We start from the raw sequence: 17,141 nt of genomic DNA, 5'->3' as shown, positions 1-17,141 counted from the left end.
TTTGCATATATGTATTTCATGGAGGACATAATGAATTGAAGTGGGGTATGCAATTTAATTCATTACAGCTGTCAAATGGTAAGCAGCACTGCACTTAATTTGTTTCTCTTCCTCTTGCAGGCTGGTGTGGAGTTGCTAGTCATTACACTTCATTTTGTGAACTACCCAGGTGATGAAAACAAATAGAAGAAAAGGTTACAGGGTAGAGAGGAAGCTGAGCTTTTTAATTTTCCTTCTATAGACGTGAGACATACGATGGAAGAGAGAACAAAGTTATACAGAAAGCAGTCCTGAGGGCAGTGATGCAAAGTTTAACTCCTTTGTCTAATTAGACTACATCAGTAGTAAAATTCAAATGTGAATACGCTAGCTGCTGTCTTCTCCATCCAGCCAATCTTTACTCTGGCTGGGGAAGTAAAATGCTGTTTGAAGTTAGTAAAATACAATAAATGGTCTATGATACCAATCAGTGGACAAAGACATATGTAAAATCTATCTTATCTCCTGTTTTGAGATCCAAACTGCAAGGGCTACTAATCACACCACACAAAAACTGCACAAAAAGGTAGCTTCCAGCCATTTTTTGATCCTGCAGTTGCCCTATGCCTGGAAGCTGATCTCTTTAAATTAGTGGAAGGGCTCTGTTGCAGATTACCTCTAAAACACTTCAAATCTGTGGAATGTGAGGCTGATTGTAGGAGAGTTTGAGAGCAGTCACAGGTTAAGGCTTAATGCTGGCTCAAATCTGCACAGCTGTGATTGCCACTAGACAGCCTGGTGAGCTGGGGGCGTGGGCAGGAGTCAGGAGCGGGGGCATGGGTTGGGAGAGGAGCAGGCAGGGTGGCATGTAGCTTGGAGGTGATTGGGTTTGGATCAGTTGTGTTAGTGTGGGCTGCACTTTTCCCCACAACTAGCCTCAGTGGTCCTGCCCCTCCAAGCCTCAGAGCTGGACCCTTTGGTCAGCTTAGAGCCTAGGCAGCTGGGTAGGCACACTCAGCCAGTGGCCAGGTGTGTGCTGCTGGTAGGGGAGGGAGGGAAATGGGTGCTGCCTAGGTGAGGACCCCTCCTGGGCTTTGGCTTGAGCCCTTGGGTAACCTGAGCCTTCTTGGCTGTCTGAATTTGGGGTTTTCCTGAAGCCAACACACAGGGTTAAGGACTGTTAATTAAATACTGAGGTCCCATTGACTGCCTGCAGGCTCCCTGATATCTCTGAGCTGTTGTACAGGCTCAGAGGGTTCATACCAGCCTCAGCGGTCTCTCTCCACTAGTCTCAGCAGCTGTCTAGCCCCTCTAGCCTGTGTGGGGACAGGGTAGTTAATTAATTTATGAGGTGCTGCCATCTGTCTTTTTACCTGCCAGCTATAAGCTCCCTGGTGTACCTGAACTCTCATGCCAGTTTGGAGGGTTGATGCTGGCCTTGCTTTCTGCCCCTCACCAGCACCCCCCACCAGTGCCTCCCTGCTATTAATCTCAGCTGCGGCAGCTGGGCAGGTATGTAAACTCAGTGACTAGCTATGAACTCCCAACAGAAGAGGGAGGGATACCCAGGGAGGGAGGGGTTTTTTGTGGGGCCAGGGAACCTGAGGCATGATGAAGTGGCAGGCTGGCACCTGTGGGGAGAGGAGGAATCAGGGAAACAAGTAGAATGAGATGGTAGGTCAGCACTCACAGGAAGGAGGGGAAGCACCTTGGCATCAGCCTGAGTAGACGGCTGCCCATGTCTACACTTTACTCAGAACTGGTGGGGAAGGGAGGGAAATGGGTGGTTGCCTCAGTGTATGTGTGTGGTGGGGGTGTCACTGGTTGGCCAAGTCACTCATTTGCCTTTGGGTCACTGAGCCTGTGGGAGTTGGGTTACCAGTCATACATACCAGGGCAGAGTTGAGACCCTGTGGGCTCCCTGCATGGGTTGGGTGGGGGGAGGCAGGGGCAGGCAGGGGGTAGCAATGACAGAGTCATTTCAAATTAATAGTAGTTTACTTCAAATGTATACTGTGGGGGTATGGGAGAGGAAGCTGAGCCATGGTGAAGTGTAGGGGGAGAGGTGGCGTGGGTGGGGAGGGAGATGGTTGCCTAGGGTTAGTGGTCATTAGTGGTAAATTGGTTTTCCCTGGTACCCCTGTGTTGATTGTGGAGATACTGGGTGGTAAGACCCTGGAGCTGAGGAAAGCATGCAGGGAAGAGACAAGAGATAATCCACATTAATTTCATTCTATTCCTGCTGTGTCACTTTTCAATAAAAGCTTCTGAAGACTTTCTGTGCCTGTTCAAATTGTTGGAAAACAGCCAGATGCTTTAGCATATTTTTTTCTTTTTGCAGGTGTTTATTTTTGGGTGAATTCAGCTATGGTCAAATGTGCTGGTAATGAAAATGTAATGACAGGAGGAGTGGAAGCAGCTATGGTTCCAATCCTGGTTTTAACCAAGTATCTAGATCAGTGATTCTCAACTTTTTTGTACCAGGACCCATTTGCCAAAATTGATGGCTTCTCCCAACCCACACATCCCCGGCCCTGCCGGTGCCCAACTCACAGTCCCCTGCCCCCCACCCAGGCCATGCTGGGGCTCCTTACTCCCAACCCACAGCCCCATGCCCCTCTACCCCCAGCCCTGCCAACGTGGGCCCCCAACTACTCCTGTCCCACTTGGGCCAGAGTGCGGTGGCTGCAGCAACTCCAGCCCATGTGGGCAGCAGCAGAGTGAGTCTGGCCTGGCACGGGCTGGAGGGAGGAGGAAGGGAGGCCTGTGGCACAGCTGCCCTGGGCTGCGGCTCCCGTGCCATGCTAGACAGCCTGGTCATGGCCCCTTCTGCCCCTGAAGAAGTGTCTATTGGCTGCCCTACCTCTGCAAGCACAGGCATCATCCCTGGTGTCACCAGTCCAGCCACGCAGCTCTGCCCCCTCCTGCCCCTTCCCCCACTAAAGGGGCAGGTGCCTTCCCTCCACCTCCCCTGTCTGCCTGGTTGTGTGCTGGCCATGCCCCTATAAGCCCCTCATAAGTTGAAATGCTGCAAACCTGCAAGGGGAAACCTGAACTTTTCACCCATTTTTCTGGCACTTGCTTGCAACCCTTTGAAATAGTCTTGTGACCCACTTTTGGGTCATGACCCAAGGGTTGAGAAACACTGATATAGATGTTTGTTATGGTTCTAATTTGCCTTCAGTTCATTGAACTTATCTTGACACCAGTTGAAATAAGAAGGGAAAAGTAAGAATATCACTCTAAGTTTCTATAACAGGGAGTCAAACTCCTGTTATGGAGAAGGGATGGAAAAGCCCAGAAAGCCAGCAGAGCTTCTTTAAGGCTTGAATCTTTTGGGCCAGCAAGAACCTGAGGCCAGAGAAGGAGCCCAGTGGGAAACAGGGGAAGAAGAGTGGCAAGCTCCCCACTAGCATGAACACTACAGAGACAGCAAGAGACTTCTGCCAGGTAGAGTGGAATAGGTCAGGTGACTAGGGGATGCACTAGAGAGTATAAAAACTCACACCAGAGGAGCAAGGGGCAGTAAAGCCCTGACTGCAGAAAAGGATAGATTGTCTTTGCTGGATGGAGGGAAGGCTGTGATGGGTGGAGTAAGTAGAGGAGGAATAAGTTTCAGTTAGGATTTTTTTTTGTTTGGGGAACAGGTCCAAGGGACAAAACCTTGAGTTGTGGACTATGTCTGTTTACCCCAAGGTGGGGAGGAACTTAAGTTGAAATTTCTGTTTGGCAGACACCTGATGTACTAGAAGAGAAGCAGCTATAAGGTGAGATGAGGATTCTGTATAACAGGGTACTCAATGCCCTGCGTGATATCTTTCCCCTGGAGCAGTAGGTCAGAGGTACAGGCACAAAAGCTCTAAGGCAGGAACCTGAGCTGGGTGCCTGGGCCAGAGGACCTGTTGCCATAACCTAAGCTTCAGGTGGTGTGTTTGCCAAGCTCTGGTCTCTAGGCCCCAGAAGTATGGAAGTGGTTTTGGGACTGGGGTGGGGTCTAAGGTGAGCAGGCCAGACTCAAGGACTGAACTGAAGATAGGGTGGCCATTGGTCCTGTTTTATACCAGATGGTCCTGTTTTTAAACCCTGCCCATTTCTAAATGAGGAACGGACAGCATAACTTCTTGTTTTTCAGTTAATCGGTGGAACTACGTGTCAGTCATTTGTCCTCACAATTCTCTTGGCTGTGTTTAGAGGTAGGGTAGGACGTAGCCAGGAGGAGCAGGGTTCTAATCCAGCCAGGGAGGGAGGAAGAGGGAAATGGCTTTTTTGTGGTGGTCCTGCCTCCACTGTTGATTGGCTGAGGAGGCGGTGGCCCCACCCATCACTACTGATTAGTCCAGGGGGCTGATGAGTGCCTCCCCCCACCCCACTTCCCTTATCAAGGGGATGTCCTATATTTTGGGGATGGGTCAGTGGCCACGCTAACTAAATAAATTGTTTGAGATTAGAAAAGGGGGAAGCTAGTAGACACCAGAAGCCCTGCTGGTGCAGTGAGACCTTGTTATCAGGTTTCTCCCTGCCCCACCTCTGCTTTGGCCAGATGCAGGACACTTTCCTGGATTACTCGTTTTCCAGCAAAGCATGGCAAGTGAGTTGGGATTGAGGAAGTTTCCAGGCATGAATGACTGGTGACTTCCATGTATAATTACTACTTTTTTTGTAAGAACAGGACTGACAATGGCCCTCAATTCATTTCAGGTGAATTTCAAAGGTTCATGAAGAAAAATGGTGACACAGGGTATCACTTATGCACCATACCACCCAGCTACAGATGCATTGGCTGAATTATTTGTACAGCCTTTCAAAATGCCTTGCGGTCCATGAAAGAAGAGGCAGGGTCAGTACAGCAGAAAATTACATGCTCTTTACATGAGGGAATGCCATGCATGCTACAATAAATGAGACAGTAGCAGTGCTGTTCATGGGACATGAGCTCAAATCATGTTTGAACTTATTAGAACCAGTTGTGCGAGCAGTGTATTAGAAATAACCAGGCAAGTCAGGCATTGGCAAAAGGAAGAGGTAACCCACGGCAACTACAAGTAGGTCAAAGAACTCCATAAATGACAACCTACAGGTATGAATGAGCATAGAGGTCCTTTGTCCTAGGCCATGTGAGTAGTGCCTAATAGCTTTTGGTGCTGCCACATTAGCCAACTGTAAAATACACACGTGACTGATAAGTAAAGTACAGAAGCTACCATTTGATTCCTATCTGTTACAGTGCTACCAGATTTGCAACCTACAGCAACAGATAGTAATGCCATTCCAGAAAACAGCGATGTTCACCTGCCAGTAATGATTCTCAACAACCTATGTCACTTGAGGAGACATCGGAATCAGACAGAGATGAAAGCAGGTCACCTCAGCATGGTGCTCAAGAAAGTGATAGATGGTACCTAGGATGAAAACATAACCATGAATCCAACATAGTAGTTGGTAGAGCACATCCTCAGGGAATCGGGCAAGAGGGTGATCATCATCACTCAGAAAGGAAATATAAAACACCTACGAGTTTGGAGTCTGTATATTTTATCTCTATTTCAAAAAGGGAGATGAGATATGAGATATTTTAATGCATTAGTTGAATGTGCACTTGAGAATCTAAACTTAACCTCTGTTTGTTGAATCTGCTTATGGCAGCTAATATATAATTTTACTTCATGTATGAAATGTATTCACTGATTGAGCCACTTTGTGGCTGCACGTGGGCGAATACAACAGCTCATTTTTGAAAAAAAAATCAAGATTTTTCATTTTGCCATTTGCCATGTGAAATGTTTTCCTTTGATATTTTATGTTGACATTTCAGTAGAAAATGTCTTTTTGCCATTTTGAATAAGAATATAAAAAGGTTAAAAGAAAATGAAAAAGTGTTAAATTAAATATTTCAGGCTGAACCAAAACAAAAATTTTCATTTTGTGCTTCAGTTGAACTGACCCTTTCTTGTGGTTTGGCTCTGAAACGGGAAAATCCATTATATATCCAACTCTAATAAAAGGAAATAAAAGGGGCACAAGAAGACTGATAAACTTACTTTTAAGGCAGTATATTTTTATTTTTGTATTTAATATACTTGTCAAAGAATGGAATGAGTTTAGGAGCTTTGCACATGCTATCTTAGTACTTTATGGTAAGGTAATATTATGCTTCCAGGAATGATTAGCTCTGAGATTTGGAAGAACCTTGTTCTCCATATCTCCAGCAGAAGATTTAGCTATTTTATGTAAATCTTCCTTGGAGGAGGCAGTGGACTGTGGGTGAGTGCCTAAACCAATGGGATAGCATCCTACTCATTGTGTATCTGCATTCTTTTTTCCCCTTTCTTTCCATCCCAGTGAATATTTAACTATTCAGTGCAAAGTCGAACAGTTTCCACAGGAGGAACTGAGCGTGCCCCTGCACAGAATACTCCATTTTCTGATGGGTAGGGCACTTTGCTGAGAGGTAGAAGATTTAAGTCCAAAGACTGTCCAGAAGGAAAAGAAATAGAAGCTAGGCCTCCTACATCCTTAGTGGGGCTGGCTACTAGCAACATTTCCAACCGTGTTTTGTGGAAAGAGCTGGTAGATGTGCCTAACTCCTGATGAGGCTTCAGGGTGGGAAATCCTGATCAGAGATGGGCACCTAAATCCTACAGAGAGCAAGGCTTAAGACACTGCCTCCATCCTTCATTGACATTTTCTATTGGCTTGTCTGGCCAACTAGCTGACTTGCACAGTAACAGAAGGACCATGGTAATCATAAGATTATTGAGAAAACTTATGGAGTGCTTAAAATATAGAATAAGTGTCTGTCACAGTAAGCTTTACAAATTAATGTTATACTACAGGATGGAAAGACCTCATTTCCTTAGCTCAGTTTGCTCCAGATGTTGCCCCTTCTGTTGCCAGACAGGCAGCTGCCTCAGCAACATCTTCTGCTGGCAGTAATACATCCTCCTGGGCGAGGGGAAAAGGTGCACTTTGAAGCTTTACATATCAAAATAAACAAAGTCAGTTGGAGTCTTAGAATAGAGGGGTCCTTTTGCATATAAAGTAAAGATGGAAAGATAGCAGATGATGGATGTTGGCAGAGTCTTCACTGTGAAAGAGAACTCAGTATTCTGTTTCTAAACAGTCACACAAGGCTGAGTTTTCCTTTCATTTAAACCTGCATGAATTTGGAGAAATACAGAAGTGCATAAAGTTACTCCATTTTTACACTACTGTGAGAGAGTGCAGCATTTGACCCATATTAGACAAAATGGGGACAATGATTTATGTGAAATCCAAACCTTAGATATTCCAGGTGTAACCCTGCTTAAGTTCTGCATGTTTGTCTGCAGTTCTCTTCTATAATAGTAGCTTTGTGTATTTCTCATTTCTCGCAGTCATTAGTGTGCTGGTTTGAGGGGCTACTCATGCCTCTTTTAACTGTTTGTGGTCAGAGGTTATGCTGTTTGAGGTTAAAGTGTGCAGTTGTAAAGGGCAGGCGGATCAGACTCTGTGTCCAACAATCCTTCCCTCCAAATTGTGACATTTGTAGGCATATAAATATTGTTGATGCCAAAGGATACAAAAGTCACGAAAAGGTCGGCCTTACTGTAAACTTTGCAGTTTTCTGCAGTGGGGTCACCCTTAATTTCCAAGCAACGATAAGGTATATGGGAAAAATGGAAACATTTCAAGCAGGAAATGCTTTCATCATGGGAGATACCATGATGATGGTTTTGGCCCAGGTGGTTTTACATACCTGGCAGGGGAGGTCCCCTTTTTCCCAGTCTTGAGTGACTTGGTGTAGGTCAGGGTGGAGACCTGGCCCTTTACACTGTGGGTGGGCATCCCTGTGAGAGTCTACTATAGCCTCAAAATAAGAGTATCTTGGTTCGCAATTTATGGGGATGAAGGATTGCTCTCCCTCTAGTTTGCTCCTATGGCCTTTTGGCTAGGGCAAGCAAGACTAGGGGGCATCTGAACCCCAAGGCCTCTAGGCTTTGGGCTTGCATGTAGGATGCCTGCCATGGACTTGGAAGTATCTGAAGACTCAGGCGGAAGAGTCTGGGAGAGAGGATACATGCCGGTGGTACTTTCACACAGACTTGAATGACTGAGCTCTGTTCAGTCGATAGAATTTGGAACTGATTTGGCTAATTTGGTCTGACATATAAAATAAAAAAACAGAAGAAATGCTTTCATCAGTTCCTTAAAATAAAAGTGCTTTTGAGTACAGGACTCTATTTTTAGGCAATTCAGTATAGTAGAAAGAGCTAAAAAAGAATTGCTGACCTACCTGATGTGAACAGGAGAAATGATAGGCTTAGCATTGAATTGCAATTTGAAGATATAAAAATCAACATACTGTGGCTTTTGCACTGCCTTCTAGATGAAACCCCTCTTGTATCTTTTAAATGGTATGAGAGAGAGCCCCACTGGTGCTTGTTTATGTTCCTAATGCATTTTATTGGAATTTTGCTCCTGACAGTGATTGGAGAAAGGTTTATTCTGAAGTAAAACCATACAAAGTTAGGGCTGGAAGGGTCCCAAGAGGCTGTCAAGTCGAACCCCCTGCTTAAGGCTGGATCATCCCTATCTAAACCATTCTAGACAAGCTAGATTATTCTTAAATCTGCACAGACCTTAAAACCTCTTGCACGACTACCAGGCGCAATGCCTGAGAATGTCAAAACACCCTAACTTGCTATTAGTAAAGCAGGAGGACCAGGGCACTGTCAGTGTCCTGCCGCTGCAAGGACAAATTGTAGTTTGTTAAAATATACTTGAGAGATCCAAGGAAGAGGACCATGCCCCCCCCCCCCGCTACAGAAAACAGTAAACCCCCAACAGTCCATGGCAATCTGACTGTAAGGTAAAATTCCTACCCAGTCCCAAATGTGGTAGTCAGTCAGACCCTGAACAGATGAGCAAGATCCTCTAGCCAGCAACTTCTTCTTCTTTTTTTTTTTGAAGTCCCATCAGGAGCATCAGTACAGCCCAGTCAAAATCCTCAGTGCTGGCTGCAGCCAGCAACCCAATAGAAGAGAAATAGAACTGAAAAAAAAATCCAATTTTGATTCATCCAATCCTTTTGTGTTTTAAATGGCCCTTTTAAAAACGTTCTATATAGAAAAGAATGAATTTAGCTTAAAATGGAGTCTTTCAGCACCCATCATGTTTTTGGATGGAAATTCTTTCTTCTTTAAATGTCATCTCCCACCTGTCAGACTTTGGGCCTTGCTTTTGCATGGAGCGGTGTCAGTTGCACCACTGTTAGACCAGGATCTGGGTTACATCTCCTTTAGTAGCCACAATGACTACTTCAGTAAGTCTTATTGTATTGGACCCTGAAAGAGTTTTCAGTTGGAAGTATCTGACAGCAGCTGGTTAGAGCGACTCAAAATCAACATTTTCAAAACCAAGTACTACTTACGTTGTTATTTAAAAGGCACAAAGCACACAGCATTCAAGTATAAAAGCAAAAAAAAAAAAAGCCACACATTCACTCACATTAATTTTCCTGTCCATAACTGAGCTTGGTTTGGCTTATTCTCCGTTTCCGAGACCTCTGCTTGTAACATCTTTCCTCAATTTCTCTGTACCCTAAATCCTCTTTATGAAATCCTGAATCCTAAAACTGCCAAATACAGTAGGATTGGCTGCTGAGTTGAAAAAAGCAATTATGCAAACATCCCTTATTTAGACCTTTCTCAAAGTGGCTGTGGAATCAAAGTGGAAGTATTCTCCCCACATTTTTAATGTTAAAAGGTATATCCATATAATTGTTTCCCGGCTGTAGATATACACAATGAGTTATAGACAGTCATTAGCTGTAAATTGAAAAAACCATGGCTTTTTATCACATGCAAGAATTAGCATTAAGTGCCAGTTCTAGAAGGAAAACAGTAGCTGTCAGATCACAGATGAAAAGACCAGAAGAAACCATTATAATCCTTTCGTCTGATCTACTGCATGGTTTGGTGTCAGGGCTCCCCCCCCCTTCCTCCTGCCTTTAGCAAGTTTTTTCATTAAACAAGCTGATGTTAAGTAGATTTCATTGTATCTATATGTATTTAAATTTCTTCCTAAGGGCCTAATCTAAAGACTGTCTGCATCAAGGCTCTCAGGATCTAATTTTAAAAGGATTAAGACCTTTATGAAGCTTTCTGTTCAAACTAAAATCCATATACGCAAATATAAAGGGATACTGGGAATCCTATGGGGCATCTATCTGCATAGTTAGTTGCCTAAACAACTCTAAACTTTTGTCCATCATTGACTTCATTGGGCTTTGGATCTAATCTGCAGTCACTGGATAGTAAGGAATACTAGACCGAGGGAACGGACAGAAGCCACACTTAGACTGATCTAAATGCAGTTTAAAACTAGATATACAGGCCCATTAAACCAGTTCAAAGCTACTCATAGATTTCATAGACATCAGGGCTGGAAGGGACCTCAGAAGATCATTGAATCCAGCCCCCTGCCTGAAGGGCAGGAAGTCAGCTGGGGTCATAGGATCCCAGCAAGATAAGCATCCAATTTACTCTTGAAGGTGTTCAATGTAGGTGCTTGAACCACCTCCAATGGCAGGCTGTTCCAGACCTTGGGGGCTCGGACAGTAAAGAAATTCTTCCTTATGTCCAGCCTGAAACGGTCTTGCAGTAGTTTATAACCGTTCAACCTTGTCATCCCTTGGGGCGCTTTGAGAAACTGGTGGTCACCCCTTATAAACTTATAGGTGGCTATCAGATCACCCCTGAGCCTGCGTTTTTCCAGGTTAAAGAGCCCCATGGCTCTCAGCCTGTCGTCATAAGATCTGTTTTCCTGACCTCTGATCATGCACGTGGCTCTTCTCTGGACTCTCTCAAGCTTCTCCACATCCTTTTTTGAACTGTGGAGCCCAAAACTGGATGCAGTACTCCGGCTGCAACCTCACCAAGGCCGAGTACAAGGGGAGCATGATGTCCCGGGATTTGCTTGAGAAGCATCTATGGATGCAAGCCAGCGTTTTGCTCACTTTAGTAGCCGTAACATCACATTGCCGGCTCATGTTCATCTTGTGGTCAATGATGACCCCCAAGTATCTTTCTTCCATAGTGCTAGCCAGCGTAGCACTGCCGAGCCTATAAGGATGCTGCAGGTTTTTCCTCCCAAGGTGGAGAACCTTGTATTTTTCCGTGTTAAACACCATCAGGTTCTCATCCACCCATTTGCTGAGCCTGTCCAGGTAGTACTCAGAATGGTTCAAAAGTGTACAAATCAAGTGCTCTTTTTTTGAGCTGGTTCATTGTGAACTGTGGTTCAGTGTTACATGTGGACACCAAGGGTGCCTATACATGAGCAGCGAGGCTGCTCTGACCCTCTGTAATTACAGTGTGTCAGAACAGACTTGATTAATGTGGCATTCCCTTCTACCCTGGCTCTCCCTTGCCAGGTAAGCACACTGCAGATGTTGGTCATTTTTAGGCTATTGCAGTGAAAATGCCCCCAGTCTCAGGTCACCCACCCCTTGGCCTCCCTAAACATGAGTGGAAGCACTTCCCCATCCTTCTGCTGCCTTCTTCCCCTCCTCCCACATCGTGAGGTATGTTGGGCTGGGTGATCATTGCCACTCGCTGGTATTAGAACCACAACACTTCGCACAATAGTGTGAATAGTTCCAAGTCAGTGACTCGGGATTATTTTAATTGTGCCATCCATCTACACCCTGTTCTGTAACAGTTGTAAATTGTGGGAGGCCTTGCTTGCTTAGGACCACCACAGTTTTGTCTGGTCTCCCTGAAGCAAGCCTAGGTGTGTAGCTTCTTAAGCAGAAGCGGAGTTCTGGCTCCTTCCCACTCTGAGACCCTGGCTTTTTGGTCCCTCACCCTCCCTGGTTTTTCATGGCCCTGGCTCAAGAAGCTAGTTCTTTTTCTAAGACAGGGACTTTGCCTCTTGTTGGGGAGAACAAATACAACCTGAAGTTACAAGTGGCAGACCGTTTTACTTCTAAAGAGGCATTTGTTAGGGCAAAGACTGCTCAACCAGAGGTTCTCAACCCCTCTCCAAAGGGTTAAGCAGTTCCTCTGTCCTCGTTCCAGGCCACATAGCCCAGAGAACTCCCACTGATAGCTCTGCTGGTCTCCATCCAAGCCCCAAAGTTGCTGCAGTGGTCTCTGTCTCAAAGTCATGTCCTTTAGAGGATGCACCCTTATCCATTCCTGCTGTGTCTATTATCATGTTTATTTCTCTTTCCCTTGGATGCCTCCTGGATCTTATCTGTCATCCCGATCTGTGTTGAAATGGCAACAAAGCTATTTACCTCTCTGTAGATGTGTGTCTCTTCTGTCACATAGGTCAGAAACCCTGGCGTCATTGTCTCTATAACCCATTCTTCCCCCCCTGTATACATTAGCCAGGGGGAATTGAGGCACCCAACATTATCAGCACAGTTATTACAGAAATAGTACAATAAACCCCATGGGGGCAAGGATTCTTATGGGTGCTATCTTTAGCGGGCCATTGACAGTAAAAACCCTACGTAGGTTGTCACAAACAGGTTCCCAGTCAGTGACATTTTGAAACGGTTCAATTGGTACATGTGTCCGCACCCTGAGAGAGAACTAACTTCATCTCTGGGAAGATGGGAACCCCATATTTAATTTCTTCTCATTCCCGCAGTCTGTGGTGGTGACTAGAATACCCGACACATTGTGCAACCAGGGGGGTATGAGAGCTTTAGATACATGTATAAGTAAACTGAAAAAGAAAACAGAAAAGAAGTTCAATTCAATAGGCAGCCTAACATTATTTTCCAAAAAGATTCTGCCAGGGCTCAGTTATGCTGCGGGAGGAGGAATTTGTAGGAAGTGGACTGGTGCAGTATATTACAAAGCCATGCAAATAGCAGCGATTTTTAACATTCACTAATAAAGTTTTAAATCCTCTAGCTAGGAACAACATTAATAAGTGGGTTTAGAAGGCAAGAAAATGCAGGGGTGGAGTGGAGTTATAAATATCTGAAAACAAAAGACCATGTTCATTTCATTTGAATACATTTTCTGTCATTCTCAGGCTTGGCCTGGCTGCCACCCTGTTAAAAAGAATAAGTGGGCTGCAGATGTGTCTTTTCATATAATTAATATTGCAGGATGGTGTGAAGGATTCAGTCAAGTTCAGCAGGATGGATGCCAGTGAGTACTGGCTTTTAGCCCACTGATGTATTGTTGCAAGTCAGTGACATTTTGAAGAGCTCATTTATTGCACCACTGCTCCTATAAGTGATTGTCAACTAGAGATTATATGAGGGAATTTACAGGGACAAGGCAAGCCGGGTTTTTCATTATTCTCTATTTTCTGAAGATACAGACAATGACCAGTTATGTCCAGTATCAGATTGATGGCTGTTCTGCAACAATTACCTGTCACTTTTGAACTGATATGGACCACTTGATGGTTGGAGGCTTGAGTAGGTGCTATAATTTACAGCACTAATTCTCTGGTAGGATTTGCTTATTTATTTGCAGATGAGCTGTCTGTGCTGACTGGTTTTAGGAGTAATTTTCTATCTCCCATTTTGGAATGCCCAGCTGCTATTTGCCATGGGCTTTTTTGTATAGTTAATTATAAGATTATAATTGCCAATTAAGTGATAAGCCACAATAAAGCTTGTATTCCTGGGCCATTGGTGCATGCTGTAAATATGTTTGTGAGGCACAGGGCCAAAGGCCAAGCGGTACATCAGTGGCATAGGAATGCACATCTTGAAACGGCTTTCATGCTCTGGTTTTAAACTGTATGTCCAAAAATGGAACTGAAAGCATTTGAAATGAGATTACATGCCACATGTATTTACTCTATGGGAAATCATATGAGAAATGTAGGTGAAGAAAAGAAAAGGAAAAATAAGAAAAATGATTCTAAATTACACTCCCCTTCCTTTCTCTCTTCCTTTCCCTGGGATGCTTCTGCTCTCATTTGTGAGCCCAGACACTTGTTTTAGTTCAGTAACAGTGAATGCCAATTTCATCTCCATTTTATTGTTGATACCTACCCTGAAGTAAAGGTGCTGAATAATTGTTATAAGAATTATTAATATCCCCATGTTCATAGGGATGTGTGGCGGTCTGTCTCCTTAGAACACCCTCTTTTTTATTACATCTCCCTCTTACAGATCAACTAGTATATGTTGTAGATATTAGGCAGTATCAAAATTATGTTTTTATATAAGAGTTTTCCAACTCAGCTTTTTAAGGTAAAATTTACCTTAGAAAAAGCTCTGTACTTTCCAGGAACTGTCAACCTGAGCTGCAATGCAGGGAAAAGCAGCATTTCCGAATTAAGGTTAGAACATCCCCATAAAAGGTTTTGACATTTCAGAAAAAAAATCCTGTTCTTCATCAGGAGGAAGCCAGATGTAAACATTTCTTATTTTTAAACTGAGAGAAGAAAGAGAGACATAGAATAATTAGAGTGTTCTTTTGGATTTGGGAAATTCAAAGTTTATTCTCTGATCTTCCTGATTCAATCCAGGGACTTGAACATCTCTCTCTCTCTCATAGCTACTTGCAGTGTTGGTTTGGGTCTCTTCCAGCATAAATTCCATCCTTTCCAAATAGCAGACAAAGTGGTTTGCGTAAATGTGATTTTATTAGACCAAATGAATAGATGGAAAAAAAATTTAAAAAGCGTTTGGGCACAAGCACCCTTCTTGAAGCATAAGGAGAGTCTGCTGGGGTTTGTGTACTCTCTAGGGTGAAAGAGAAGCTTAAGCCAATACACAAAATGCAGGTCTGTGAAAATGCAAATGCAGGAAAACAGATCTTACGATGACAGGCTGAGAGCCATGGGACTCTTTAGCCTGGAAAAGCGCAGGCTCAGGGGTGATCTGATGGCCACCTATAAGTTTATCAGGGGTGACCACCAGGATCTGGGGGAACGTTTGTTCACCAGAGCGCCCCAAGGGATGACGAGGTCGAACAGTCACAAACTCCTGCAAGACCGTTTCAGGCTGGACATAAGGAAGAATTTCTTTACTGTCCGAGCCCCCAAGGTCTGGAACAGTCTGCCAGTGGAGGTGGTTCAAGCACCTACATTGAACACCTTCAAGAGTAAATTGGATGCTTATCTTGCTGGGATCCTATGACCCCAGCTGACTTCCTGCCCTTTGGGCAGGGGGCTGGACTCGATGATCTCCCGAGGTCCCTTCCAGCCCTAATGTCTATGAAGTCTATGAAATCTATGGCAGGGAACATCAAAAGGAATAGGAGTTAATGGGTGTGAGACAGGTTTGGGGGTGGGGGAGGAGGGGGGAAACAAAAGAGAGGAATGTTGGTCCATGAGAAAATGTAGCTGGGAAAATGTAGAGAGATTACCTGGGGTTATCGGATTGCAGGCAGGTTATAATGTGCCATAGATCCAATGGCTCTATATAGTCCATGATTTTTTGTATCCAGTAGATTTATGAAGTGAAGCTCATAGGCTCATCTATGAAGGGTGTTTTTAAAATTCCCTTTGAGAATTAGAACTGAGAGATTGGAGAGATGCTGGTTGTCTTGTGAGAAATGTGCACCCACAGGTAACTGGGTATTTTTGTCTTTCATAGATTCTTGGTGTGTGCTCCTTCTGGTATGCAGTTCTTGTTTGGTTTCTCCTACGTAGTTTCTATCAGGGCATTCAGTGCACTGGATGAGATGCACCCGCACCTCCAGAAATGTAATGTAAGATCCAGGATTTTGTATTGGAAACAAACCGATTTTATCCTAAGCATGTCACTAGATCCATCTTCTATAGCCAAGCTCTATGCTACAGCTGTATCTGCTCTGATCCCAGGATGCACACCTTGGTGATCTACAACAGGGTTTTCTTCACTTGACATACAATCCCAAAACCATAGCCACTCAGATCAACACAGCCAGACTCAAATCCCACCCAAGCCTGCTATAATACCAACCCTATGACAAAGACAACACTGGTTGTCACCCACATCCCTTAGCTTGGACACCTTAGACACATCATTAATGACCTCCAACCCCTCCTAGAAAATAGTAACCATCTCAAGTTCCCTGGGGTTGTGAGGGGCAGGGGAGCCTTCCCTGTCTAACAGGCAGCTCCTCAATCTCCAACAATATTTCTCCAGCAGCCGACTATGTAACTCTAATTCTTACTAAGCCACTATCAATTGCTACAGACCCAGATGCCTGTTGTGCCGTCTCATCAGTAGAGACTATAGCATCACTGGGTCTAGAAAATTATAATCTCTGGGTTTCATTTACCTGCTCCTCCACCAATGTCATATATCACAGGCTTACAGTGCCCCTCCTGCTGTCTACATCAATCAGATAGGGCAACCTCATGTAAAAGAACAAATGGGCAATAATTTGATGTCAGTTCCAGAAACACACAAAAGCCAGTGGCAGAAGACTTTATCTTCCCTGGACACTATTGCTGACCTTGGAGGAGCTGTCCTTAAACAACAAAACTTTAAAAGCCAACTAACATGAAACTGTAGAACAAGAAATTATCCACAGACTTGATTGCATTAACTATGGTCTCAACAGGGACTATGGTTCCTTATCCCATTACCTGGACCAGCTCTTAATTTCAGTGTCCCTCCAGTGGTTAACTGTCTCATTCATCTCAACTGATCTAATCAACCCACTAACTGCATTTACCTAAATCCAAGATGACTTTGAATATAAGATGACCCCCTCAGTACATTTGATTCTATACATGGAAAATTACAAATTTGTTATAATTTTAAATGTATTGAATCTAATTAGTGGAAGTTTTTTTTCTAATTCCTGCTTCCACCTATCACAGAAAGCAGCAGTGGAGGGTAAGGGGCCAGACCCCTGCCCCTTACTCTCCTGTCCCTTGCCCCTATGTTTGTCCCTTCCACTCCCTGCCTCTCCCGGTGCCTGTGCCTGACCTCTGCCACCTGTCTGCCCCTTGCCTTGCCTCCCTACTCCCTGCCCTTCCTTACCTCCTGATGAAGCTCTGTTCTGGCTCTGGGACAGTCAGCAGCAGTGGCAGCTCTTGCCTGGGCCCAGCCCATCTTAGCTGGGCCAGGGAGAAGCAGTGGCAGCTCTTGGCTGGGTTGGGTCTGGGCTGGATGGTCCAGAGCCATAGCAAAAGGTAAGGAGTGGAGGGGGTGCACTAGGGAGGAGAGGCGACTGGGGGGAGCAAGGTGTGGGGGTGGCAGG

The sequence above is a fragment of the Crocodylus siamensis genome, chromosome 5, assembly GCF_052110815.1.
Source record: "Crocodylus siamensis isolate JL-2025a chromosome 5, ASM5211081v1, whole genome shotgun sequence".
NCBI classification, from domain to species: domain Eukaryota; kingdom Metazoa; phylum Chordata; order Crocodylia; family Crocodylidae; genus Crocodylus; species Crocodylus siamensis.
Note: the sequence above shows the minus strand (reverse complement) of the source record.